The sequence below is a fragment of the Pongo abelii genome, chromosome 15, assembly GCF_028885655.2.
Source record: "Pongo abelii isolate AG06213 chromosome 15, NHGRI_mPonAbe1-v2.0_pri, whole genome shotgun sequence".
NCBI lineage: Eukaryota > Metazoa > Chordata > Mammalia > Primates > Hominidae > Pongo > Pongo abelii.
The window spans coordinates 73,835,913-73,849,350 of record NC_072000.2 but is presented as its reverse complement, the minus strand read 5'-3'; the positions used below and the strand labels follow the sequence as shown (position 1 = coordinate 73,849,350).

Below are 13,438 nucleotides of genomic sequence, written 5' to 3'. Positions count from 1 at the left end.
AGGATTTGTTTCATATGCCATTTCTACTACAGTATCCAAAAAATTACTCTGTAGACAGGAAGTCCTATCTATCAGGACTCATACCAATACTGTCCTCTGTTTAACTCGCTGGGCACAAGTTCCTTCAGCAGCAAATGGCCAACAATGAAAGCTAACAACATAAACCAAAACAAATTGACTTAAAGGCTGTGAGTTCATGAGAGCTGGATTCTGACTTATTCAATGCAGTACCTGCAATACCTAACACAGTGCCTGGCATACATTCGGTATCACATAACTACCTGGGAGTACTGAATGAAAGAATGAACAAATGAATCTTATGCAAACATACCGTAAGTGTGTACCCAGGAGAAAAAGTTTCGAATGCTCATGATCTGAGAAACAGCCTGAAGCAGCAGTGCTTTGAGAAGGTTTTAGAAAGACTGCAGGTTCAATTTTACCAAAAGGTAAACAAACCAGAAACCAGCAGTATAATCTAGTAGTTTAGACTGTGGGCTCCACCACCATAGGCTCCACCTATGTGACATGGGCGAGTTATTTAACTTGTTTGGTTTGGGTCTCAACTAGAAGAATGGGGATAATAATATCTACATCAAAAGTCTGTTATTAAATGAGTTCAAAAAAGTAAAGCCCTTAGCACAAAGGTTGGTACTCAGTAAGTCCTCAAGAACATTTCCATAATATTACTGCTTAAATACCTTCTTTCCTGAGATACAGACATACCTCCCCCAACTCCCGGAAAATTTTAATTTCTGGTTGAATATGCTTCTAGCTAAAAACACAAAGCCCAGAGAACTCAGAAGTCAGTGCCAAGCACATGTCTCTACTAGCCTCCACTAGACGGTGACAATTTGGGTGTGGAATTCCCAAAACAGAAAAGGTGTGCGTGCGTAACTCCTATGTATGTTTTTACACCAGAGGAACGAAAACAGCAAGAAATTAATTAACTACTGTGAAGGGTGGAAAGACATACTTCCCATCTCTGTAGATCAAAAAAGGGAGTAAATCCCTAGGCCTAATTGAACTGAGTAATCTTACTGCACCTCTGGAAGAGCACACAGGAGCCCAGTTAGCGAGAGCAACAAAGCCCAGCATGTCGCCTGCCACCGAAAGAAAATTCTGTGGGAACAACAGCTTTAGGCCTCCTTGCCCAGACGCCAACTTCCCTTTAACCAGCCCAAGATTTTATTTTGACGCCTCTTTGCTCCTGGGTCTTGCTGTACCCACAACCACCTCCCCCTCCTGCTCCTATATTCGTCCAGGGTAACTTTTCTCCACTTCAGCAGCTCCCCAGCCACGACTCCCATGAGGGAGAGTCAGATCCACACTCATAGCTGGGGTCTCAAAACCAAGCGTAAAAAAGGAAAGTCTGTATGTACGTGCCTACTTTTTGAAAGAAAAGAGCTGGTTTCGGGGAGTTTAGCCTGGTTAATAAGAGAAGTTTTTGAGATTAAAGAGCAGCCGAGGCGCGGGGGCTCCCGAATGCTGCGGTGCGCACAGGCGGGCTCTGAGATTTCCTCAGGAAATCCACCTTTTCTAAGCCAGCCCTGCCCCAGCGCAAGCCCCGCAGCTTTGCTGGCCTGAGGGCAGTAATGACAGTGGCACAGAGGGCCTCTGCCTACCTCCTCTGCACCCATCGGCACGGCGTCTGGCTCTTCCGGCGCTGCCCGGCCAGCGACGCGGGACGGCGCGCCCCGGACCGCGGGTCACCAAGTTCCCGGCAGCAAACCAGCCGCCGGTCCCCCCGGCCGCGCAGCCCCCACTGCTGGCCTGCTGGCCGGCTGGCCGCGCCACGCCAGCGCGGGGCTCCCAGCGGCGCGGCTCGCGGCCGGGTGACAGCGGGCCGGCGCAGAGAAGCGCGGGGAGCCGCCGAAGCCGGCCCGGGCTCCGGCCAGCGTCACTCCTGGACGGTGCGCGCTGGTCCCGCGCCCCTGACAGCTGGCCGGGCGCGTCGGTGGCACAATGCCGGCCCCGCCGCCCCCCGGCCGCAGTGACAACTCACCCGGGAGCCGGCGGAGACCTCCGGGATGCGGGCGCTCACCGCTTCCACGCCGCCGCTTGCGCGCGCCCGCAGTCTTCTCGGGTCTAGGCGAGGCCCCGCGTGCCCTTGTCTAGCTCGCTCTAGCCGGCGCTGTGGGCAGAGGAAGCGGGCGGGAGGGAGGGAGGCGGTGGGGCGGTCGCCGGCTTCGGAGAATAGAACGCGGCGGTAGCGGCGGCGGCTGCAGCGCCCGCGTCACTGACCCAGCTGTACCGCGCGGGCGGGGGAGGCCCCGCGGAGGGGAGGGGGCGGGGAAGGGGCAGGGCCAGGCGCGTACGCAACAGCGCCGGCGTCGCGCCGGCGTCGCGCCGCCGCGACCGCCCCGCCGGGAAGCCCTGCGCGCACGCGCCGCCGGCCGGGCCAGGTACCCAAGGGAGAAGCAACGCGGTTGGGGAGGTGGGGGGTCCTTAAAGAGACAGTCCCTCTGCGCTGAAGTGGATGGGGCGGTGGCACCGACTCAGCTGGACTATGCGGCGTTTGCAGTGCGCTCTCCAGTTCGTTTACTATTATTATTATTTGCATTATTGAATTACTATTATTTGCAAAGAATTATACTGCCCTCAGGTTTACAAGGCTTTTGGCGCATGTTGCCTTGTTAGCTCTTGAATTGCTCGTCTGACCTAGCTCTGAAGCAGGTTATTATCTCCCTGTTAAGCAGTACTCCAAACTGTGGTTCCTAGCCTGCCAACATTAAAGCTGCCCGGGGGGTGGGTGGGGGTGAAAATGCAGATTTGGGGCCCCGAATGACCTCCAGCCATTGTGATTCAGTGGGGTCGGACCTGGGAATCTGTATTTTCACTAGCATTCCGAAGTGAGTGATCCTTCAGCATACTAAAAGCACACAAGGGATCTCAAGGTTGAGAAAAACCGCAGTTCAGAGCCGGGACTGGCAGAGCCCAGGCTAGAAGCCTGCCACATTCCTAACTGTATTTCCCCTCTTGAGCCTTGCCTTCTGGGGCTATTTTCTAGCACATACTGAGTGAGCAGTTTGTGCACTGTATGGCTACATCGTTTATTGGTGATCTCTCATGCAGTGTGTCCTCGGTTTCTGTGTTTACAGGGCCCGTGGCGCCTTGATGGGGAGGGCTCTGGCTTTCTATCTTTGTGCCCCAGGGCCTTGCACCTTGTGGGTCTCAGAGGTCCTCAATAAATGTTAAGGAACTCCTCTTGTAAATCAGTGGTAGAGTCCACATCTGGACCTACAGACTTGTGTCTTTGCTGCAGCTTGGGTCAGGCAGGCCTCTTCTCCCAGATGCTCTTGGACAAAAGGATACACCTTCTCAGGGCCTCTCACCAGGCCTAGTTCTAGTAGGCTTTCAGGAAAAGCGCTGTGAATTAATAGGGCATGTCTTTGTGAAGTAGCTTGAACCAAATAAACAGGATGCTCCTCCCCATGCACACAGACCCATTCCCAAAAGAACCCTTCCCTTCTGGGCCCCACAGCAACCTGTGGCTTGTTGCTATAATGCCTTTTTCATAAGCCTATCCTTGTTCTGCCTTCTTTCTTCCTTGCCTTCTTGGGTCCAGACTCATTAGAGAAGATGGGCACCCCTCCCTTCCTGCTCATTTGGGGCCACACTGCCCAGACCACTAGAAGATTGAAAAGCGCACTTCAGAACTACCTGGGTCTGCAGCAGAACACAACCAAATCAGTGTGGGCAGCAGGAACACACCAGGCAGACCCAAGGCTCAGGGAGGGGACAAGGGGGAAGGAAGCAAGGGAAAGGGATGGAGGAAGAATTGGAGAAGACGAATGAGAGAAGGAGAAAAAGAAAGAAAGGAAAGGGAAGAAAGCAGGCATGGATGGTTCAGGTCAGATCAACTGCCGAGGTAACTGAGCCCCTGGCTGTGCACTGAAGTCAGTTTGGCCATTAAGAGGCTCAGTAACTTCATGCAAGAACTGCCACCTTATAAAATCCCTTGTGAGACCCTATGCAGATCTGTCCATCACTACCCAAAAATCCTTAGTCGGGCGCGGTGGCTCATGCCTGTAATCCCAGCACTTTGGGAGGCTGAGGCAGGCGGATCACGAAGTCAGGACTTTGAGACCAGCCTGGACAACATGGTGAAACCCCTTCTCTACTAAAAATACAAAAATTAGCCAGGTATGGTGGCACATGCCTGTAATCCTAGCTATTCGGGAGCCTGAGGCAGGAGAATCACTTGAACTCAGGAAGCAGAGGTTGCAGTGAGCCGAGATCGTGCCATTGCACTCCAGCCTGGGTGACAGAGTGAGACTGTCTCAAAAAAAAAAAAAAAAAATCCTCTCCCAGACCTTCAGGGTCCACAGAATGAACTCAAACTCATCAGCAAGGACTGTAGTATCCTGTGCTCTCCACAGTCGGGCCCAAATGCTCTCCATCCCTCCACACACCCCACTCCAGCCTCCCCATACCACCTGCTGGTCTCTAACAAGCCATTCCTGTCACATCTCAGTCACAAACCAGGTGCCCATGCTGTTTCCTCAATCTTGAAGGCCTTTTCTACTTACCCTTCAGAATCTTCCCAAGGCTGCTGCTTCTACTTTTCTGTGGCACTTTGATTGAGCCCCAAAGTGCCACAGAAAAGTATTAAATTAAAATTTTTAAACATTTTAAATATTTAATTATTTATTTATTTATTTTGACGGAGTCTTGCTCTGTCGCCCAGACTGGAGTGCAGTAAGTGGCATGATCTGAGCTCACTGCAACCTCCACCTCCCGGGTTCAGGGGATTCTCCTGCCTCAGTCTCCCGAGTAGCTGGGTTACAGCTGGGATTAGCTTCCATTTCCTTCTGCTTTGAATTGCCAAAATCAGGGTCAAGTCTCCTCCCTTTATAAATGCCGGCTCACCAGCCTTTCCTGTCTTCTCTTCCCCTCCTATCTGAAGTTCCATTGGCCTCTTCAGTAGAGCTGACGAAAAGCCCCTGTTACATTCTACGTATAGGCCTTGCTCTTCTCACCCGCAAAATGGAATGGTACTTCCTGGCCTGGGGTGAATATCATCTTTCTGCCATTGAAAAGATCTCACAAGATGAAGGTTAAGAATAATTTAGACTTAGACATTCTCAAGTGGGAGGGATCATAGATTTTTTAAAATAAAATTCTTTAAAATTTGTAAGATTTTTTTTTTTTTTAATTTAACAGCTTTCTCATGCCTGTAATCCCAGCATTTTGGGAAGCTGAGGCAGGCTGATCATTTGAGGCCAGAAGTTCAAGACCAGCCTGGCCAACATGGCAAAACCTAGTCTCTACTAAAAATATAAAAATTAGCCTGGCGTGGTGGTGCACGCCTGTAATCCCAGCTATGTGGGAGGCTAGTCACAAGAATTGCTTGAACCTGGGAGGCAGGGGCTGCAATGAGCTGAGATTGCGCCACTGCACTCCAGCCTGGGCGAGAGAGTGAGACTGTGTCTCAAATAAATAAATAAATAAATAAATAAATAGCTTTATTGAGATATTCACATACCAGCAATTCACAGTTTAAATTTGTAGATTTTGTATAACTTTACAAATTGTACAAATTTGCACATGTACAATTGTACATTTAGAGTGAACAATTCAATGGTTTTTAGTATATTTACAGAGTTGTACAATATTTTAGAACATTTTCATGACCCTAAAAAAAACTCCCATACCCATTAGCAGTCACTACCCATTTCCTCCCTCCCTACCACCTTCCCTGCCTCCCTCCCTAGGCAACTAACAATCTTTCTGTCTCTATAGATTTGCCTATCCTGAGCACTCCCTATAAATGGAATCATACAAATATGTGGCCTTTATAATTGATTTTTTGTTTCTTCCACCTAACATAATGAATTTTAAACCAGAGCTAATTTTTTTATTTTCACTTTTTAATTCAGACCCTGCCTTATTCTAAAAGGACTTAAGATGGCTCTTTGAGCTAATATTCCTGGGTCCTTCCAGATTTCCAGCATAAATCTTTTTTTTTTTTTTTTTTTTGACGGAGTCTTGCTCTGTCGCCCGGGCTGGAGTGCAGTGGCATGATCTGAGCTCACAGTAACCTCCGCCTCCCAGGTTCAGGGGATTCTCCTGTCTCAGTCTCCCGAGTAGCTGGGACTATAGGTGCGTGCCACCACACCCAGCTAATTTTTGTATTTTTAGTAGAGACGGGGTTTCACCATGTTAGCCAGGCTGGTCTCAAACTCCTGACCTCAGTGATCAGCCTGCTTCTGCCTCCCAAAGTGCTAGGATTACAGGCGTGAGCCACCACACCCGGCCAATTTCCAGCACAAATCTTAATATTCTGCTCTAAATCTAGGTGCTGGAAAATGGCATGGGGGTTAGATTAGTCCCAGTTGGTGGTGAGTAGAATAGCCAGCCATCCCAGTTTGCCTGGGACTAAGGGGATTCCTGGCACATGGGACTTCCAGTGCCAAAATTAGGACAGTCCTGGGCCAATGAGGATGAGGTAGTCACTGCTATGATAAGAGTCAGGAGGCACGGTATTCCTTTCATCTCCCAGGAATCTAACAAGGATTGTGTGCCTTTACTGCTTGCAGGGCAGGACAGAGGAGTTTGGCTCTCTGAAAGTGAGAGAAAAGGTTCAGAATAAGTACGTGGAATCTCAGTTGCTATGGTTATTACATACAATAGTAGTAATGACAGCTACTATTTACAAAGCACCTACTGTATGTCAGGTGCTTGCTAGGGACTTTATAGTGTAACCTCTAATTTTGGCAACAGTCCTCCAAGTTAATTATCATTAACACCATTTTACAAGCAAGGCTTAGCGAGATTTTTTTTTTGACATATCAAAACCACATAGTATGTATGTTGCAAAACCAGAATTCATTCTTGTTTGTCTGTTCCAAAGGTCACACTTTCCCAAATAAACCATGTGCTTCCTCCCACCCCCAATAAAAATAGCAAATAAAGATTGAAATTGTCCTCATATATCTCTTGCTTTTTAAAAAAGTGCTTTTTTGCATACCAGCTAGTTTTTTACAACATCCCCATAAAATGAAGAGACATTATTGTCCCCAATTTTACCTATAAGGAAGTTGAGGCACCGAAAGGTCACTAGCTTGTCTGATCTCATATAGAAATTAGCATGAGTTTCATGTTTTGATTCAAGATTCCTTGGGCAGCCTTCAAAGCCCTGTGAAAGTAAACCCGTTTGACCCCAGAGGAGGTGGAAGGTGAGGCCACCCTCACCGCAGAATGTCAGAGTCCAAAATGGGTGGGTTGTACAGGGCTAGGCCAACAGGAGCTGAGAAGCAACTCCCACTCCAGAGGAGGAAGATCTAGGCTCAGGAGGTTGTCTGAATTTGTGAGCCTGCACCATCACCAGGGGCAACGCTTCTTGCAGCTTGTCAGGAGCCTGTGAGAGCCAGGCTTCGTGATGCAATCCCTGCAGGCCACTGGTCGGAGGGAGCTTTGTAGAGGTCAGAGTTCAGGGCTTAGATCTGGGCTATTCACAGCAGCAGCTATGACTCCCTATCCACCCCAACTCTGACCCTAGCCCTAGAAAATGTGCACTTGAGGCTGCCCAATTAGCAGGTACATATAAGAGGGCAACCCAGCCCCACCTGCTTTTCTGAAGCATGTCTTTGACAACATTCTTTCCCTAATACAGGTCAGGTTAACTGGTAAGAGTGTTGGCCCCATTTTTCACACAAGGAAAAGCCAAGGTAGAAAGGGAGCATCCACCTGCTATGTCTCCAGATGGTATCCCAGTGGAAGATGAATGAATATCAGATCCCCCCACCCCTGGTGCCAACCAGCCTGATGACCTGCTGCTCCTCCTTACCCTTTGCCCAAGGGCTGGGCAGTGACTCTAGGAGACAATCTGCAGGGAGAAAGGAAGGGACTGGGGATAGCCTAGGGCCTGAGGCCTTTCTAGACAGAGCCAGCCCACAAACCCCTCACACACACACACACACACACACACACACACACACACACACTGCTCCTGGTCACTGGACACTGTATTCCCTCCCTAATGGTTCATTTTCATGTGATTTAATGGTGAGAAGACAGAGCTATATGATTGGCCTTGCTAGCTCTGAGCTGCCAGTGCATAGAGGAATGGAGTTGCTCCCTTCTTCAGACTGTCTGGGGAGGCAGGGATAGGGCTGTGAAGCTCTGGCAGACACAACACCTCAGAAGGCTCTTGGCTCCAGGACTTGTTGGCTGGATCAGTAGGGTCAGTCCCTCTTTTGGCTGGCCAGGGACCTTCAAAATCAGGGTATTTTGATACCTCCAAAATCAGGGTATTTTGAAGGTGCTGATGATGGACCGCAAGGTGCAGCTTTACCCCCAGGCATGTCAATGAACCCCCTGAAAAAAGCTCCAATACATTAAATATGTACTGTCTGCCAGACACTTTGCTAGTGGCTCCACATATATGATTTCATTTAATCCTTGCAATAGCCTCTGAAATAGGTATTAATACTATTATCTTCATTTTGCATATGAGGAAACTGAGGTACATAAAGTTTAAAGATGAGGCCAAGGCTACAGTTACTAGTAGCATGTCCTGCTTCTTAGGGAATACAGCTGTAATTTGCACTGTAAAAAGCAAATGTGATTTTTAAAGGAGGACCAGAGCAGGTTACCTGCAGTGGTGTGCTGAAGAGTGCTCAAACTGTCAAGAATCAATTCTAAAATGTTCAAGATTTTTGTAAGCTAGTTGTTAAACACAGCCTTTGTTAAAAATTAAATTATGGCCAGTAGCAGTGGCTCACGCCTGTAATCCCAGCACTTTGGGAGGCCAAAGCAGGAGGATCACTTGAGCTCAAAAGTTTGAGACCAACCTGGGCAACAGAGTGAGACCTCTTCTCTACAAAAAATACAAAAATTAGCCAGGCATGGTGGCACACGCCTGTGGTCCCAGATACTCAGGAGGCTGAGGTGGGAGGATTACTTGAGCCCGGGAGGTCAGGACTAAAGTAAGCTGTGATTGCGCCACTACACTCCAGCCTACGTGACAGAGCAAGACCCTGTCCAAAAAAAAAAAAAAAATTAAAAATAAAAAAATTAAATTATATATGTAAAATTAAATTATAGTTGTTAAAGTAATAAATACTCAAGTTACCACTTCCTAATTATTAATTATTTTACATTGTATTTTTTTTACTTTTTCTGCCTTCCTTCTCTTATATTATACTCTTATCTATGCTTTCAAGTTTATTTACATCTCTTATGAAGTACTACATCATATTATGCCACTTCTCATCTCTTCTCAACTCCACATTCAGTGACATCACATTGATAGTTTGAAATCAGATACAGTGGAAGTATTTACACCACAGAAATTACCAAATATAAATCAGCTCCCACCTATAGAACAAGTTGCTAAACATTTACAATTGAAATGTGAAACATTTACATCTGGAAAACTGAAATCTTCCAGCACCAGGGTCTGTAGCAGTAGGAGGAGGTGAACCCAGGGCTAGCTGAGCTCACCAGCAGAGCCAGCAGGGTGAGTGGGTGCAGGGCACATGAGTATCTCTAGGAGGCAGCCAGACCCCATAGTCTCAATTTTACAGGGAAGGTGAGTTCTCGGGCCAGGTGAGAAATGTTTGATGCCTCAAAAGTGTGTCGGTTCCAGCCGGGCGCAGTGGCTCATGCCTGTAATCCCAGCACTTTGGGAGGCCAAGGCGGGCGGATCACCTGAGGTCGGGAGTTCAAGACCAGCCTGACCAATATGGAGAAACCCCATCTCTGCTAAAAATACAAAATTAGCCAGGCATGGTAGCACATGCCTGTAATTCCAGCTACTCGGGAGGCTGAGGCAGGAGAATGGGTTGAACCTGGGAGGCGGAGGTTGCAGTGAGCCGAGATCATGCCATTGCACTCCAGCCTGGGCAAAGAGCGAAACTCTGTCTAAAAAAAAAAAAGTGTGTCGGTTCTATTTGAGATGCACTCCACCTAGATGCACCATAAAGATTTCTTACTTTCCATATCCCCCAATAGAGTATGTTCACCAGTTACCAAAGGAGATGGAGGGGTAGGAACCTGAGAGGAAGTGTGCCTGGAAGAAGCGGGGGCGGGGAGGGGGGGAGGCTGCTGGTCCTCAGTCCCTTGTGAATGCCTGGCCCCTAGTGGTGGGATTAAGAATGCAGCCTCTGCCCTCCAACCTTAGGTCAAGACACTCAACCAGAGTCTCCCTCCACAGAGTACCATCATGGCATTTCCCAGCACAGAGCACAGGACAGCTGGGACAATCCTTGTGGGACAAATGGATGATGGACAGAAGCATCTGCTTCCAACAGGAGGGTCTCAACCATCCCCTTAGAACCTATGCCCCCTTTGGATAGTATTGTATGACATCCCCCATCCCACTACCATGAAATGAAAATCATAGCATAATCTGCCTACACAGATAATTGCAAAAAATAAATGCATGCATAGGTTCACCAAAAGACATGTACAAGAATGTTCACAGCATCATTATTCATAATGGCCAGACACTAGAAACAACACAAATGGATATAGTATGTCCACATGATGAAAACGAACAAACTTCTGCCAGGCACAGTGGGCACAATGGCTCATGCCTGTAATCCCAGCATTCTGGGAGGCCAAGGCAGGCAGATCACTTGAGGTTAGGAGTTTGAGACCGGCCTGGTCAACATAGTGAGACCCCGTCTCTACTAAAAATTCAAAAATTAGCGGGGGCATGGTGGTGGATGCCTGTAGTCCCAGCTACTCGGGAGGCTGAGGCAGGAGAATCGCTTGAACCTGGGAGGGGGAGGTGGCAGGAAGACGAGATCGTGCCACTGCACTCTAGCCTGGGAGACAGTGAGACTCTGTCTCAAAAAAAAAAAGAAAATGAACAAACTTCCAATTCACACAACAACATGGATGAATCTCACAAATATGATTTTGGCTGAAAGAAGTCAGACACGAAAAAAGCATGCACTGTATGATTCCATTATATCAAGTTCAAAGGTAGGCAAAATTAATTTAAGGTGTTAGAAGTAAGGAGAGTAGTTACCTAGAGGAGTTGTGACTGGGAGGCACCATGAGTTGGACTTCCAGGGTACTGAGAGTGTTCTGGTTATGAAGGTGTGTTCATTTTGCAAAAATTCATAGAGGTGTACTCTTAAGACTTGTCCACTTTTTTGAAGTATGTAGTTATTCAATAAAAAGTTTACTTGAAAAAAAACAATCAATACAATGCCCTAACTGTAATATAAAAAAGAAAAGGCCGCTTGCACCTAGAGTCAACTCATAGCAATTACAAATGCAGACAGATGTAGGTGTGTGATTTTAGTGATGCAAATGCCTTCAACAATGTCGCTGTTATGTTCTGATATGTTCACCTCTTGGTAAAATGCTGAAAAATTAAGCACATTTTTCCTGTAGTTGTATTCTTTTTCTTTCTTTCTTTTTTTTTTTTTTTTTTTTCTGAGACGGAGCCTCGCTCTGTTGCCCAGGCTGGAGTGCAGTGGTGCCATCTCAGCTCACTGTAACCTGCCTCCCAAGTTCAAGCAATTCTCCTGCCTCAGCCTCCCAAGTAGCTGGGATTACAGGTACCTGCCACCACAATCGGCTAATTTTTGTATTTTTAGTAGAGACAGGGTTTTGCCATGTTAGCCAGGCTGGTCTTAAACTCCTGACCTCAAGTGATCTGCTCGCCTCAGCCTCCCAAAGTGCTGGGATTACAGGTGTGAGCCACCACGCCCAGCCCCTGTAGTTGTATTCTGATCATTATAACAGGGTTTTTTGTTTGTTTATGTATTTGTTTTCCCTACAGAAACATCTAGTGGAAGGCATACAAGAGTCTATGCCTTTGTATAGGCACACAGGATGGTTCTGTGCTGTGTAGGGCTATCTATTGCAGACTGACTATGCCCCCTTGTCTGTGAAATGGGAGTGACAGCAGTACCTGCTTCATAAGGCTGTTGTGAAAATGAAATGAATTCACTTCAATGAAGTGCTCTAAACAGGAGTTGGCACACACGAGCACAAAATAAGTGCTTGATATTATTTGTATCATCCTGGGCCCTAGCCACTAAATGCCAATGGTGCCTACATTGTCATAACAACCAAAAACACTCCCACAGATGTCCAAACAGCCTCTAGGGTTGACACTGCCCATAAAGAACCATGGCTTTAAACCTACTGGATGAACAGTACTTACACCAAGTAGCAGTGCTATTCATTGATTCATTCATTCATTCACTCACAAAGCAGTCTGTGCTGAGGATTGCTTTGTCCAGCTCCTGCCCTCAAGTTTCTGAGTGGGGAGATAAAGGTGTCCACAAGTAATGATAACACAATGTGATAGTGTGTTTACATAGCCCAGAGGCAGCAAATTGTCTCTCTCAGGCTCCAGCCCCTGGCAGAGGGGTTTGATCTACTTTGTGGTTTGCTTTCATTTATTATTATTATTATTATTATTATTATTATTATCTGAGGTGGAGTCTTGCTCTCTCACCCAGGCTGGAGTGCAGTGGCACGATCTCGGCTCACTGCAACCTCTGCCTCCCGGGTTCAAGTGATTCTTCTGCCTCAGCCTCCCGGGTAGCTGGGATTACAGGCGCTCGCCACAACACCCAGCTAATTTTTGTATTTTTAGTAGAGACAGGGTTTCACCATGTTGGCCAGACTGGTCTCGAACTCCTGATCTCAGGTGATCCACCTGCCATGGCCTCCCAAAATGCTGGGATTACAGGCGTGAGCCACCGTGCCTGGCCATTGCTTTCATTTTTTATTTAGTTGCCAGTATTTGAAGATGAGAAGATTTCATGCATTAAAAAGTCCAGATTTCCTGTTTCTCTTGAAAAATCCATCGCTTTGTAAACATCAGTCCTGCATGTGTATGGTCAGGAGACCTGTGTTTGCCACAGCCCCCACCTGACCTTCATTTAGTTTTCCTACCAGGTCTCTGCAGACCCTGGGGCTTTAGGCCATCTCACAGTTCTGTCTCCTGATGGCTGCAGGAACTCAGGACAACTAAAAGTTTCCAGAAGGGGCAGAAGAGTTCCAAAGACTCAGTGCAAGGCAGATAAAGTGGGAAAGGGCTTTCTGGGTGGAAGGAGTGGCATGTTCAAAGGTCCATGCTACAAGAGCAGTGGCATGCCCAAGGGCCATTCCCTCATTCATGGAGACACTTGGCAGAGTCCTTAGGCCCACTGCAGCAGGAGGCCAGGGGTAAGCTAAGAGACAGGCCTGAGCTTTAAAGTTCCCAGGTCTAACACCAGCCTGCTCTCCTGCTCTGCACACTTGCTTGGCAGAGGTACAAATTCAAAATAAAAGTGAGTTCCAGGGCTGAGGTGCTGTGGGACAATGCTCACAGTCTCCTTGCACCTGGGACAGCCCTAAGAGATGAGCCAGAGAGTGAGGGAGGTAGCAGGAACAGCCTGGTCCTTAGGTCCCTGCAGGGCTGACTTAACGTGGTATGAGTGAAGGGGCAGGAAAGGGCTCCCCTCACGTCTGAAACATATCA

The 13,438-nt window shown here is 47.7% G+C and overlaps 1 protein-coding gene across 2 annotated transcripts in view; it reads right to left on the bottom strand.

Moving 5' to 3' along the window:
* SUSD6 (sushi domain containing 6) overlaps positions 1-2,280 on the bottom strand; it is a 104,079-nt gene extending 101,799 nt beyond the window's left edge. Inside the window, exon 1 of one of the 2 annotated variants that reach the window (XM_002824889.6) lies at positions 2,003-2,280. The gene's annotated coding sequence lies outside the window, so the exon portion shown is untranslated. The remainder of the gene's footprint in view (positions 1-2,002) is intronic. The other variant, XM_063715600.1, reaches the window with a different exon arrangement.
* Positions 2,281-13,438: the final 11,158 nt, after the last annotated feature.